The following is a 15972-nucleotide window of genomic DNA, read 5'->3' as shown; positions in this document are numbered from 1 at the left end:
GCGTTACAAGCTTACAACCACTGACTGGCTGTGGCAAAAATTTGCAGAGCCATCTGTGTGAGCATTGTCTGCCTGTTTCCAATTTTTCAACCCTGCCTACTCAAACTTGTGATTTGTTGGAAGAGTTGTCTGTCTGAAGAGCACCCTGACCAAATTGGCCAAGACACAATCCAACATGATTCCCAGACCTAGTGCTGTTGTCCTTGCTGCGGGACGATTTTTAGTCTTGAGTGGATGGTAACTGTAAGGGTGTGTTCAGTCTCTGGTCTGTTGCATGTAGAATAACCTAGCCTGTTCATGGCATCGATGTCGCTGGGATACAGAGGTCCAGTATCTTTGGGCTAATTTTGCGAGCACGGTGTAGCCGACTCCTCATTTTTGTCTCCTAATATGAAATTACACCTGGCTACCTGTAGCCTTTATTTATTCTGCTTGTCAGACATAATGCAATGTGGCCCCTTGAAAGCGCCACGGCTATGTTTGTCCGTCTGTTAGTTGTTGGTAGGCTACACTAATAGATTTTTAAATGCCAATACAAAATCTTCTCTGGAGATATGAACGGGCATTTTACTTGTCTGCAAAGGAATGTGGCTTCTGTTCAACTTAATAAAAAAACATGTTTTCCCATCTCGAGGTTAAATGAAAAATGACTATAATAAGTGCCTTTTAATTGCCAAATAAAGTAACAGGTTTGACCGTAAGAGGGTTGATGATTTCATCGTCAATCAGCCATAATTCCCCCAGGGGGAATGGAAGCTTCTTGTATGCAACATGGAGGAGCAATTGAATGCAAGCTTCACATTTTAATTTAACTTTTGTTAACACTTTACTTGGCACCTAGTGTCAAAACACATTATGATGTGGTCATAACCATGTCATAACAGCTGACATATACATATCATGACCATATTATGACAAGATATTTAGATCTGTGGTGACATATATTGCCTTATTTTATGGCTGGTTATGACACCTACATAAGTGTCAAAACCCACTAAACCTACCACAGAAGGCAAAACATTCCATTACACCATAGCCTGCTTGTCAACAGTATTTTTATGTTATAAACATTGCCATATAAAGAACATTATTGAATTCTCATAGTAATTGCGCAGACATTGATGTCAGACATGTACCTACCCCAATTCTCTGTTGCTGATGGCTGGGATGAATGCAGCGGCAGATTTCAGGAGCAGGACAACACACCCTCTTTTTGACTGATGACTAGGGCTGTTATGGCGACCGTATTACCGCCACACGAGTCATTAAGGCAGTTAAATTCCACAACTGCTTAGTCACGGTAATTAGGCTTCTCCAAGCTCTGATGCTGCTGATGGTCATTAGTAGCCTACCAAACTTGCTAACTGCCTGGTAGTCAGCACTATTATCCCTCAAATCTAATCAAACACTTCATGTGAGTTCACATGTAAAAAACGCACCTTTATAATTAAAGCATTACATGCCTAATCAAAAGTGACCGCCAATGTGATAATGGTGTTTCCCCGCTAATGGAACATTCACGCTTATAACCTAATGCCGTGGGCGCTTTGCTGCGCTTTATACTGTGAAGAAATATCCTAATAGTTTATCAACATTGCGTTTTAAAAGTTGTATTAATTTGGGATCAACTGTCCCAGACTATGTTTGGAATATTTTTTTCTCACATAGAATAGGTCAACTTTTTGTACTATAGATTGATATACACTAGTGCTTTTGCTGTTTGTTAAGTCTACTCGTCTTGTTGGCTGACGAAAAGTAAATGTGGACAGTTCTTCCAATGTCTTCAATATGCACCTTGCAATTGGATAACGACGTGCTCAGTTGCATCCCCGATGTGTCTGTCTTCACTTGTAGCCTGTGAGAAACACTGGCCGTAAAAGGCATGTTTTTTTGTAGGCATTACGGGGATGCCACCGGGAAATTGTGAATGAGAGACGAAGTGTGAACAGCCTGCTCAAAAACAAAGCAGAGCTCATGCCTTTCATGTGATTTTTTTCAAGTCATCATTATAGTCGCGTCATGCAGCCTTACAATGTATTAAAAATCAAAACATCTAGCTCAACGTTTGTAGAAATTCAAATGTTATCCATGAGTTCATCTGACTCTTGGGAAGTAGATAAATGGCCTCTTTGCCAAAATCCCGAAGTATCCCTTTAGCTTATAAGCAGTGGCGTAGTACGCGCCCCCGCAAAGAGGTATTGAAAGTCATACCGTCGGTATGTCCAACAGACCAACTGCCCCTCTTATCGGAGTTAGAGCGATAGGGTGTGTGCAGCTCTGCAGATACAGGGAGGTTTTGTTTGGTTTAGCGTTCATTCATTGCCACCTTAAACAAGTAGGCTAATTTGTTTGACCTTGGGTTGTGTTTCTGAAAAGCAGAAGCTTTTTTAAGAGCTGGCCATTCAGTCGCCATTACTCCTGTGCTGTTGTCTGGCAGATTTAAGGCGGAATGCTGTTATTGATCGGGAGTTATTTTGTTCACACCACTCCACTTCTTCTACGCAGGCTGCCAGATGGAATGCATTCACATTTCCCTAGAATTTCCAAAAGGATAGACAGCGTTGACTTGTATGCCTCTGCATTGTGTAGTTTGGTTTAGTCTCTCTCTCCTTCTGTCCCACCACACACCCTTCCCACTCTCTCTACCCACTCCAATCCACATCTGGACTGGCTGCATCACCGCTTGGTATGGCAACCGCTTGGCATCTGACCAACAGAGGGCAGTGCGCACTGGGCCGAGCTCCCTGCTATCCAGGACCTCTCTACCAGGTGGTGTCAGAGATGGGCACTAAAGTTGTCAGACTCCAGCCACCCAAGTCATAGACTGTTCTCTCTGCTACTACACTGCAAGAGGTACCGATGCACGAAGTCTGGAACCAACAGGACCCCGAACAGTTTTGACCCCCAAGGCATAAGTGCTACATAGTTAGTCCGGGTAGCTATTTGATTATCTGCATTGACCCTTTTTTTCAAACTTTTTTGACTCATCACATATGCTGCTGCTACTGTTTGTTTATTATCTTTCCTGTTGCCTAGTAACTTTATCTACCTCCATTACCTCGTACCCCTGCACATCGACTCGGTACAGGTACCCAGTGTATATAACCAAGTTATTGTTACTCATTGTGTATTTATTATTACGTGTTATTACTTTATATTATTTTATTTTTCTCTGCATTGTTTGGAAGGGCCCAAGTAAGCGTTTCACTGTTCGTCTACACCTGTTTACCAAGCATGTGATAAAAAATTTTTTTATTTGATTTCCATGAGCCCTTGCACTGCATTTTCCAACGTTTTTTGGCATGACGCCTCTGCTTATTTTGCCTCCAGCTTTGTGTAACACAATAGAGGAAGAAGACCGTTGACTTCAGTCTCTCATTTGTTCCAAAGTCTGTTGTATTTTTCCACGTCTCGAGCCTGGTGTATATAGCCTTGTATAGTTGTCCTGTTCAGGTTGCATCTATGTGAAAGCTGTTTCCTGGCTCACGGCCTGATTCTGGTTTGTCCCAGAATGATGCATCTTGTTATTGTTAATCTTTTTATATTCTGTTTGTACAGCCTCATGCTTTTTCGGTGTGCAGATACAGTATGGTTCACTTGAGAAACACTAGGCCTACATTTGTCCACCTACGTGTACAGGATCCTTTCAATTGCCTAGTGTTTTTAACCATACTTTGTCTGAAGTCTTCAAACTCTTGTAACGACACGACAAGAAAATGAATGACGGGGCCTGTTTGGCAAGTATGTGTAAGCACAAAGTCTTCCAGAGAAGGTTTGGAAATGTTAAAAAGGCAAGCTCTTTTCCTTGACAAAGCATGAGGCTGTACAAACGGAGTATAAAAAGGTGAACAATAACAAGATTTGTACACAGTACATACTTAGAAATCATTCAGCTGGTTTAGAATGTCATGATTTCTGCCATTTAGCCTACATCGGCACTAGGCAACACCATTTAATTTATGTCATGTAGATTAATGAGTCGTTTTTTAATAGTAGCCAGGACAAACTCGTTTTCCCGATTTCACTAATTGACGTTTTCCACATTTTGTCGAGTTACAGCCTGAATTTAATATTGATTCAGTTGAGATGGTGTCATTGACCTACACACAATACCCCATAATGTCAGTGAAACTAATTAATAAAAAAGTGAAACGTCTTCAGTCAATAAGTATTCAACTCCTTAGGTATAGCAAGCCTAAGTAAGTTCAGGAGTAAACATTTGCTTAACAAGTCCCATAATACAGTAAGTTGCATGGATTCACTGTTTTCAGTAATAGTTGAACATGTTTCTTGAATGACTACGGTTGTTTCTCAAGTTTTGAGCATTGAGGTAGATTGTGGTATACGATGGTACATTGCGTCATCGCAAGGAGACGTTAAAACGCTGATTATGCTTTTGGGTTTGGTGTAAAGCATTGGTACAAAGTCGCTAATGTCTCTGTCCTCATCTCATATGTATATACTGTTTTCTATACTATTCTACTGTATCTTAGTCCATTCCGCTCTGACATCACTCGTCCATATGTATATAGTCTTAATTCATTCCTAATTAGATTTGTGTGTATTGGGTATATGTTGTGTAATTTGTTAGATAGTACTTGTTAGATATTACTGCACTGTCGGAGCTAGAAGCACAAGCATTTCGCTACACCCGCAATAACATCTGCTAATCACGTGTATGTGACCAATACAATTTGATTTGATCAATGACGTGAATGGATGATAGTTTCTGGAACGCAGAGTCCTTTGCTGATGTGCAAAAGAAAGTGAATGAAAGAGATTCCAGCAAGGAGGTAAAACAGGTTGCCCATATTTTGATGACCTGAGCTATTTCATGTATTTATTTTATTTCATTACATTTACTAGCTATTTCATTTATTTGTTTAGGCTGGGCCTATTTAGTTGGCTATTTTGCAGCATAAAGCGGAGTAATAAATGATCATTCTTAAAGATCATCTTCAGTAAATACTTTGAACAAGTTCATCTGCTCATGGTGTGTGTTCTCTTGTGAAGAATGTCAACTAAATGAATAATATACATCCTATTCATAATGAATAGTCAGAGCGTGTCATTTTTCCAACACACCTATTAGTCTATAGCTTTTGTATTTCATCAACAATGTCGATATATCTAATTTAATTTACTGCGGGCCTAAGACCTATGGTTTTAACCTTCTGAATTAATTTTTATATTGAAGTAATAAGGCACCTCTTACAATAACATCCATTCATTTAGCCTAATTGTTTTTGTCTCCAGACAGTAGGCTATTATTTCTATCTCCTGTATGAAATCATTTGTCTGCATGTCTAGTCAACATTTGGATAAAAATAAACCATGCCATGAATTAAAAACGCTAACATTTTATTTTCGCAATGCAATGTGGCACATTGACAACTCAAATTGCTTTGAAAGAGCCTTCTAATATTTATCTAATAAAATACAGTGTCAAGAAAAAGTATGTGAACCCTTTTGGAATTATCTGGATTTCTGCATAAATTGGTAATTAAATTAGATCTGATCTTCATCTAAGTCACTACAACAGAAACAGTCTGCTTAAACTAATAACACAAATTATTGTATTTTTCAGGTCTATATTGAATACATAATTTATACATTCACATTGTAGGTTGGAAAAAGTATGTGAACCCCTAGGCTAATGACTTCTCCAAAAGCTAACTGGAGTCGAATCAATGAGACGAGATTGGAGATGTTGGTGAGAGCTGCCCTTTAAAGAAAAACATGTGAACCATGCCTCGAACAAAAGAGATCTCAGAAGACCCAAGATTAAGAATTGTCGACTTGCATAAAGCTGGAAAGGGTTACAAAAGTATCTCTAAAAGCCTTGATGTTCATCAGTCCACGGTAAGACAAATTGTCTATAAATGGAGAAAGTTCAACACCGTACTCTCCCAAGGAGTGGCGGTCCTGCCAAGATGACTGCAAGAGCACAAAGCAGAATGCTCAATGAGGTTAAGAAGAATCCTAGAGTGTCAGCTAAAGACTTACAGAAATCTCTGGAACATGCTAACATCTGTTGACGAGTCTACGATACCTAAAACACTAAACAAGAATGGTGTTAATGGTAGGACACCACAGAAGAAGCCACTGCTTTCCAAAGAAAACATTGCTACATGTCTGAAGTTTATTAAAAATAAAAAACAAATACCTTATTTACATAAGTATTTAGACCCTTTGCTATGAGACTCGAAATTGAGCTCAGGTGCATCCTGTTTCCATTGATCATCCTTGATGTTTCTACAACTTGATTGGAGTCCACCTGTGGTAAATTCAATTGATTGGACATGATTTGGAAAGGCTCACACCTGTCTATATAAGGTCCCACAGTTGACAGTGCATGTCAGAGCAAAAACCAAGCCATGAGGTCAAAGGAACTGTCCGTAGAGCTCCTAGACAGGATTGTGTCGAGGCATAGATCTGGGGAAGGGTACCAAAACAATTCTGCAGCATTGGAGATCCCCAAGAACATAGTGGCCTCCATCATTCTTAAATGGAAGCGGTTTGGAACCACCAAGACTCTTCTTAGTGCTGGCCGCCCGGCCAAACTGAGCAATCGGGGGAAAAGGGCCTTGGTCAGGGAGGTGACCAAGAACCCGATGGTCACTCTGACAGTGCTCCAGAGATCCTCTGTGGAGATGGGAGAACCTTCCAGAAGGACAACCATGTCTGCAGCACTCCAACAATCAGACCTAGATGGTATTGTGGCCAGACGGAAGCCACTCCTCAATAAAGGCACATGACAGCCCGATTTGGATTTTGCCAAAAGGCACCTGAAAGACTCTCAGAACATGAGAAACAATATTCTATGGTCTGATTAAACCAAAATTGAACTATTTAACTTGAATGCCAAGCGTCACGTCTGGAGGAAACCAGGCACCATACCCACGGTGAAGCATGGCGGTGGCAGCATCATGCTGTCGGGATGTTTTTCAGCAGCAGGGACTGGGAGACTAGTCAGGATTGAGGAAAATATTAACAGAGCAAAGTACAGAGAGATCCTTGACCTCAGACTGGGGCGAAGGTTCACCTTAAAACAGGACAACGACCCTAAAGACATAGCCAAGACAACGCAGGAGTAGCTTTGGGACAAGTCTCTGAATGTCCTTGAGTGGCCCAACCAGAGCCCGGAACCCGATTGAATATCTCTGGAGAGACCTGAAAATAGCTGTGCAACGACACTCCCCATCCAACCTGACAGAGCTTGAGAGGATCTGCAGAGAAAATGGGAGAAACTCACCAAATATACGTATGCCAAGCTTGTAGCGTCATACCTACAGTAAGAAGACTCGAGGCTGTAATCGCTGCCAAAGGTGCTTCAACAAAGGACTAAGTAAAGGGTCTGAAAACTTATGTAAATGTAATATTTCCATTTAAAAATACATTTAAATTCACACATTTCAAAAAACCTGTTTTTGCTTTGTCATTATGGGGTATTGTGTGTAGATTGATGAGGGAGAAAATATATTTAATAATTTTAGAATAAGGCTGTAACAAAATTTGGAAAAAGTCAAGGGGTCTGAATACTTTCCGAATGCACTGTAGGTGAGATGGGTGGAGGGGGAGTTTTTGTTTCGGATGGTTGAGGGGCTGCTCTCGGGAGAACTGTGGGGGGATCTTGAATGGTTGGTGATTGGTTGGGAGCTTGGGCCGGTGGCCAAGAGGTTGCTGGTTCGGTCCCCAATTTGACTTGGTGAGAGATCTGTCGATGTGCCTTGGGCGGGGTGCTTGACCATGGTTGCACCTGTGGGTCGCTCTGGATGGATGTCTGCTAGATGATTGAATGTAATGTAAATGTTGAGGCTTTACTGCAAGTATGTTGTATGTTTTAAAATTCAATAAAAATACAAAATTTACTTTTAAATGTACCCCACACATACAATTATCTTGGAAAATCCCTTTGAGCATGGTGAAGTTATTAATTACACTTTGTATGATGTATCAATACACCCAGTCACTACAAAGATACAGGCGTCCTTCCTAACTCAGTTGCCAAAGAGGAAGTAAAACAGTTTAATGGCTGTGATAGGAGAAAACACCATCCTTGGATCAACAACATTATAGTTACTCCACAATACTAACCTAAATGACAGAGTGAAAAGAAGGAAGCCTGTACAGAATACAAATATTGCATCCTTTTAGTAATAAGGCAATAAAGTAAAATTGCAAAACATTTGGCAAAGAAATTTACTTTATGTCCTGAATACAAAGACTTATGTTTGGGGCAATCCAACACAGCACATCACTGCGTACCACTCTTCAAGACCACATTGAATGTTCCTGAGTGGCCTAGTTATAGTTTTGATTTAAATCGGCTTCAAAATATATGGCAAGACTTGAAAAAGTCTGTTTAGCAAAGATCAACAACCAACTTGACAGAGCCTGAATATTTTTTTAAATAAATATTGTACAGTCCAGGGGTGCAACGCTCTTAGAGACTTACCCAGAAAGACTCACAGCTGTAATCGCTGCCAAACGTGATCCTAACATGTAGTGTGAATACTTATGAGATATTTCGGTATTTAATGTTCTATACGTTTGCAAAAAAATACAATAAAAAACTGTTTACACTTGGTCATTATGGGGTATTGTGTGTAGATGGGTGAGAAAAAATATCAATTTAATTAATTTGGAATTCAGGCTGTAACACAACTGTGTTACAGTTGCAGTAAGTAAAGGGGTATGAATATCTATAAATGTATTAGTGTATCTTTCCATCTGTCTAGTAGGAGTATTTCTCATCCATTTTCACCTAATGCTGCTCACACATTGCTGTTTGAAACTTTACTTTCATATCAATTACATTTACATTTAAGTCATTTAGCAGACGCTCTTATCCAGAGCGACTTACAAATTGGAAAGTTCATACATATTCATCCTGGTCCCCCCGTGGGAATTGAACCCTGGTCCCCCCGTGGGAATTGAACCCACAACCCTGGCGTTGCAAGCGCCATGCTCTACCAACTGAGCCACACGGGACCATATCAATGATAGTGGTCAGTAGTTTGGTTCAGTGGTTGTGGTCAGTAGTTGTGTGGTTGAGGTCAGTAGGTTCAATTGCGGAGAGTAGTTGTGGTCAGTAGATGTGTGATTGTGGTCATTGCTTGTGGTCAGTAGGTTAGGTCAGTTGTGGTCAGTAGTTGTGGTGTTGTGTTGTCAGTAGTTGTGGTCGGGCATTATTGGTCTGTAGTTTTGTGGTTGTGGTCAGTAGTGTGTGTTTGTGGTCAGTACTTGTGATTAGTGGTTGTGGTCTGTTGTTGTGGTTAGTAGTTACAGTTGAAGTCAGACATTTACATACACCTTAGCCAAATGCATTTAAACTCAGTTTTTCACAATTCCTGACATTTAATCCTAGTAAAACTTCCCTGTCTTAGGTCAGTTAGGATCACCACTTTATTTTAAGAATGTGAAATGTCAGAATAATAGTAGAAAGAATGATTTATTTCAGCTTTTATTTCTTTCATCACATTCCTAGTGGGTCAGAAGTTTACATGCACTCAATTAGTATTTGGTAGCATTGCCTTTAAATTGTTTAACTTGGGTCAAACGTTTCGGGTAGCCTTCCACAAGCTTCCCACAATAAGTTGGGTGAATTTTGGCCCATTCCTCCTGACAGAGCTGGTGTAACTGAGTCAGGTTTGTTGGCCTCCTTGCTTGCACACCCTTTTTCAGTTCTGCCCACAAATGTTCTATAGGATTGAGGTCAGGGCCTTATTATTTTTAAATTTTTTAAATGTTACCCCCCTTTTCTCCCCAATTTTCGTGGTATCCAATCGCTAGTAATTACTATCTTGTCTCATCGCTACAACTCCCGTACGGGCTCGGGAGAGACGAAGGTCGAAAGCCGAAGTACAACCCAACCAAGCCGGAAGCCAGCGCCTCCAACCCGGAAGCCAGCCGCACCAATGTGTCGGAGGAAACACCGTGCACCTGGCCCCCTTGGCTAGCACGCACTGCGCCCGGCCCGCCACAGGAGTCGCTGGAGCGCGATGAGACAAGGATATCCCTACCGGCCAAACCCTCCCTAACCCGGACGACGCTAGGCCAATTGTGCGTCTCCCCACGGACCTCCCGGTCGCGGCCGGCTGCGACAGAGCCTGGGCGCGAACCCAGAGACTCTGGTGGTGCAGCTAGCGCTGCGATGCAGTGCCCTAGACCACTGCGCCACCCGGGAGGCCCTGGGCTTTATGATGGCCACTCCAATACCTTGACTTTATTGTCCTTAAGTCATTTTGCCACAACTTGGAAGTATGCTTGGGGTCATTGTCCATTTGGAAGACCCATTTGCTACCAAGCTTAAACTTCCTGACTGATGTCTTGAGATGTTGCTTCAATATATCCACATCATTTTCCTGCCTCATGATGCCATCTATTTTGTGATGTGCTCCAGTCCCTCCTGCAGCAAAGCAACCCCACAACATGATGCTGCCACCCCCGTGCTTCAAGGATGGTGTTCTTCGGCTTGCAAGCATCCCCCTTTTTCCTCCAAACATAACGATGGTCATTATGGCCAAACAGTTCTATTTTTGTTTCATCAGACCAGTGGACATTTCTCCAAAAAGTACGATCTTTGTCCCCATGTGCAGTTGCAAACTGTGGTCTGGCTTTTTTTGTGGCGGTTTTGGAGCAGTGGCTTCTTCTTTGCTGAGCGGCCTTTCAGGTTATGTCGATTATAGGACTCGTTTTACGGTGGAAATAGATGCTTTTGTACCTGTTTCCTCCAGCATCTCACAAGGTCATTTGCTGTTGTTCTGGGATTGATTTGCACTTTTCGCAGCAAAGTACGTTCATCTCTAGGAGACAGAATGCGTCTCCTTCCTGAGCGGTATGATGGATGTGTGGTCCCATGGTGTTTATACTTGCTTACTATTGTTTGTACCTATGAATGTGGTACCTTTTAGGCGTTTGGAAATTGCTCCCAAGGATGAACCAGACTTGTGGAGGTATTGGCAGATTTCTTTTGATTTCCCCATGATGTCAAGCATAGAGGCACTGAGTTTGAAGGTAGGCCTTGAAATACATCCACAGGTACACCTCCAATTGACTCAAATGATGTCAATTAGCCTATCGGAAGCTTCTAAAGCCATGACATAATTTTCTGGAGTTTTCCAAGCTGTTTAAAGGCACAGTCAACTTAGTGTATGGAAACTGAATTATGAATTATAAGTGAAATAATCTGTCTGTAAACAATTTTTGGAAAAACTTGTCATGCTCAAGTAGATGTCCTAACCAATTTGCTAGAACTATATATTTTTTTCTTTTCTTTTCTTTTTTTTTTTTTCTTTTTTTCTTTATTTAACCAGGTAGGCCAGTTGAGAAGAAGTTCTCATTTACAACTGTGACCTGGCCAAGATAAAGCAAAGCAGTGCGACACAAACAACAACACAGAGTTACACATGGAATAAACAAACATACAATCAATAATACAATGGAGAAAGTCTATATATAGTGTGTGCAAATGACTTAGGATAAGGTGGGTGAGGCAATAAATAGGCCATAGTGGCAAAATTATTACAATACGGCAAATTAAACAATGGGTTGATAGATGTGCAGGAGATGATTGTGCAAGTATCAGTACTGGGGTGCAAAGGAGCAAAATAATAAAATAAATAACAATATGGTGATGAGGTAGGCTATTTACAGATTGGCTATGTACAGGTGCAATGATCTGTGAGCTGCTCTGACAACTGGTGCTTAAAGCTAGTGAGGGAGATATGAGTCTCCAGCTTCAGTGATTTTTGCAGTTCGTTCCAGTCATTGTCAGCAGAGAACTGGAAGGAAAGGTGGCCGAAAGGGGGAATTGGCTTTGGGGGTGACCAGTGAAATATACCTTCTGGAGCGCGTGCTGCAGGTGTGTGCTGCTATGGTGACCAAGGCCGCAGGGCCAGATGGATTACCAGGTCGTGTACTCCGAGCATGCACGGACCAACTTGCAAGTATCTTCACTGACATTGCCAGCCTCTCCCTGACTGAGTCTGTAATACCTACTGTTTCAAGCAGACCACCATGCTCCCTGTTTCCAAGAACACGAACGCAACCTGCCTAAATGACTACAGACCCGAAGCACTCACAGCCATGAAGTGCTTTGAAAGGCTGGTAAGGGCTCACAACACCATTATACCAGAAACCCTAGACCCACTCCAATTTGCATACCGCCCAAACAGATCCACAGATGATGCAATCTCTATTGCACTCCACACTGCCCTTTCCCACCTGTACAAAAGGAACACCTATGTGAGAATGCTATTCATTGACTACAGCTCAGCATTCAACACCATAGTACCCTCAAAGCTCATCACTAAGCTAAGGATCCTGGGACTAAACACCTCCATCTGCAACTGGATCCTGGACTTCCTGACGGGCCGCCCCCAGGTGGTGAGGGTATGTAGCAACACATCTGCCACGCTGATCCTCAACACTGGAGCCCCAGGGGTGCGTGCTCAGTCCCCTTCTGTACTCCCTGTTCACCCACGACTGCATAGCCAGGCACGACTCCAACACTATCATTAAGTTTGCAGACGACACAACAGTGGTAAGCCTGATCACCGAACACGACGAGACAGCCTATAGGGAGGAGGTCAGAGACCTGGCCGGATGGTGCCAGAATAACAACCTATCCCTCAACGTAACCAAGACTAAGGAGATGATTGTGGACTACAGGAAAAGGAGGACCAAGCACGCCCCCATTCTCATCGACGGGGCTGTGGTGGAGCAGGTTGAGAGCTTCAAGTTCCTTGGTGTCCACATCACCAACAAACTAGAATGGTCCAAACACACCAAGACAGTCGTGAAGAGGGCATGACAAAGCCTATTCCCCCTTAGGATCCATGACAAATCTTTTTAGTTTCCTGAGATCCTCAAAAGGTTCTACAGCTGCAACATCGAGAGCATCCTGACTGGTTGCATCACTGCCTGGTAAGGCAATTGCTCGGCCCCCGACCGCAAGGCAGTTCAGAGGGTAGTGTGTACGGCCCAGTACATCACTGGGGCTAAGTTGCCTGCCATCCAGGAAGTCTACACCAGGTGGTGTCAGAGGAAGGACCTTAAAATTGTCAAAAACCCCAGCCTCCAAGTCATAGACTGTTCTCTCTACTACCGCATGGCAAGTGGTACCGGAGTGCCAAGTCTAGGACTCAACAGTTTTTACCTCCAAGCCATAAGACTCCTGAACATGTAATCAAATGGCTACCCGGACTATTTGCATTGTGTGCCCCCCAACCCCTCTTTTACGCTGCTGCAACACTCTGTTTATCATATATGCATAGTCACTTTAACTATACATTCATGTACATACTACCTCAAATTGTCCGACCAACCAGTGCTCCCGCACATTGGCTAACCGGGCTATCTGCATTGTGTCCCGCCATCCACCACCCGCCAACCCCTCTTTTACGCTACTGCTACTCTCTGTTCATCATATATGCATAGTCACTTTAACCGTATCTACATGTACATACTACCTCAATCAGCCCGACTAACCGGTGTCTGTATGTAGCCTCGCTACTGTTATTTTTCACTGTCTTTTTACTGTTGTTTTTATATATTTACTTACCTGTTGTTCACCTAATACCTTTTTTGCACTATTGGTTAGAGCCTGTAAGTAAACATTTCTCTGTAAGGTCTACACCTCTTGTATTCGGCTCACGTGACAAACTTTGATTTGATTAAATGACTTAGCACTTACGTCGGTAGACATGAAGTGCTATGAAAAGCTGGTCATGGCTCACAACAACCCCATCATCCCGGAAACCCTAGACCCACTCCAATTCGCATACCGCCCCAACAGATCCACAGATGACGCAATCTCAATCACACTCCACACTGCCCCTTCCCAGCTGGACAAAAGGAACACCTATGTGAGAAAACTGCTCATTGACTACAGCTCAGTGTTCAACACCATAGTGTGCACAAAGCTCATCACTAAGCTAAGGACCATGGGACTAAACACCTCCCTCTTCAACTGGTTCCTGGACTTCCTGACGGGCCGGCCCAAGGTGATAAGGGTAGGCAACAACACATATGCCACGCTGATCCTGAACACGGAGGCACCTCGGGTGCGTCCTCAATCCCCTTCTGTACTCCCTGTTCACCCACGACTGCGTGGCCAAGCACAACTCCCAACACCATTATTGAGTTTACTGACCAAACAACAGTGGTAGGCCTGATCACCGACAATGACGAGACAGCCTATAGGGAGGAGGTCAGAGACGTGGCCGTGTGGTGCCAGGACAACAACGTTTGCAAGATCGTGGACTACAGGAAAAGGAGGGCCGAACAGGCCCCCATTTTACATCGACGTGGCTGTAGTGGAGCGGGTCGAGAGTTTCAAGTTCCTTGGTGTCAACATCACCAACAAACTATCATGGTCCGAACACACCAAGACAGTTGTGAAGACGGCAGACAACACCTTTTAACCATCAGGAGACTGAATAGATTTGGTATGGGTCCCCATGTCCTCAAAAAGTTATACAGCTCCACCATCGAGCGCATCCTGACCGGTTGCATCAATGCCTGGTATGGCAACTGCTACGGAGGGTAGTGCGTACGGCCCAATACATCACTGGGGCCAAGCTTCCTGCCATCCAAGACATACAGTGGGGAGAACAAGTATTTGATACACTGCCGATTTTGCCGATTTTCCTACTTACAAAGCATGTAGAGGTCTGTAATTTTTATCATAGGTACACTTCAACTGTGAGAGACGGAATCTAAAACAAAAATCCAGAAAATCACATTGTATGATTTTTAAGTAATTAATTTGCATTTTATTACATGACATAAGTATTTGATCACCTACCAACCAGTAAGAATTCCGGCTCTCACAGACCTGTTAGTTTTTCTTTAAGAAGCCCTCCTGTTCTCCACTCATTACCTGTATTAACTGCACCTGTTTGAACTCGTTACCTGTATAAAAGACACCTGTCCACACACTCAATCAAACAGACTCCAACCTCTCCACAATGGCCAAGACCAGAGAGCTGTGTAAGGACATCAGGGATAAAATTGTAGACCTGCACAAGGCTGGGATGGGCTACAGGACAATAGGCAAGCAGCTTGGTGAGAAGGCAACAACTGTTGGCGCAATTATTAGAAAATGGAAGAAGTTCAAGATGACGGTCAATCACCCTCGGTCTGGAGCTCCATGCAAGATCTCACCTCGTGGGGCATCAATGATCATGAGGAAGGTGAGGGATCAGCCCAGAACTACACAGCAGGACCTGGTCAATGACCTGAAGAGAGCTGGGACCACAGTCTCAAAGAAAACCATTAGTAACACACTACGCCATCATGGATTAAAATCCTGCAGCGCATGCAAGGTCCCCCTGCTCAAGCCAGCGCATGTCCAGGCCCGTCTGAAGTTTGCCAATGACCATCTGGATGATCCAGAGGAGGAATAGGAGAAGGTAGTGTGGTCTGATGAGACAAAAATAGAGCTTTTTGGTCTAAACTCCACTCGCCGTGTTTGGAGGAAGAAGGATGATGAGTACAACCCCAAGAACCCATCCCAACCGTGAAGCATGGAGGTGGAAACATCATTCTTTGGGGATGCTTTTCTGCAAAGGGGTCAGGACGAATGCACCGTATTGAGGGGAGGATGGATGGGGCCATGTATCGCAAGATCTTGGCCAACAACCTCCTTCCCTCAGTAAGAGCATTGAAGATGGGTCGTGGCTGGGTCTTCCAGCATGACAACGAAACGAAACACACAGCCAGGGCAACTAAGGAGTGGCTCCGTAAGAAGCATCTCAAGGTCCTGGAGTGGTCTAGCCAGTCTCCAGACCTGAACCCAATAGAAAATCTTTGGAGGGAGCTGAAAGTCCGTATTGCCCAGCGACAGCCCCGAAACCTGAAGGATCTGGGGAAGGTCTGTATGGAGGAGTGGGCCAAAATCCCTGCTGCAGTGTGTGCAAACATGGTCAAGAACTACAGGAAACGTATGAGCTCTGTAATTGCAAA

At 43.2% G+C, this 15972-nt stretch overlaps 1 protein-coding gene and 1 non-coding gene across 3 annotated transcripts in view; one reads left to right on the top strand and one right to left on the bottom strand.

Moving 5' to 3' along the window:
- tbc1d4 (TBC1 domain family, member 4) overlaps positions 1-15972 on the top strand; it is a 248987-nt gene that overhangs the window by 20704 nt on the left and 212311 nt on the right. The window lies entirely within an intron of this gene.
- trnaa-ugc (transfer RNA alanine (anticodon UGC)) lies at positions 8920-8996 on the bottom strand. The gene has a single exon. It is a non-coding gene; the product is annotated as a tRNA-Ala (tRNA).

Source organism: Salvelinus alpinus, chromosome 14 (assembly GCF_045679555.1).
Source record: "Salvelinus alpinus chromosome 14, SLU_Salpinus.1, whole genome shotgun sequence".
NCBI classification, from domain to species: Eukaryota; Metazoa; Chordata; class Actinopteri; order Salmoniformes; family Salmonidae; genus Salvelinus; species Salvelinus alpinus.
The sequence above is the reverse complement of the archived record's forward strand: the minus strand, read 5'-3'. Positions and strand labels throughout refer to the sequence as shown.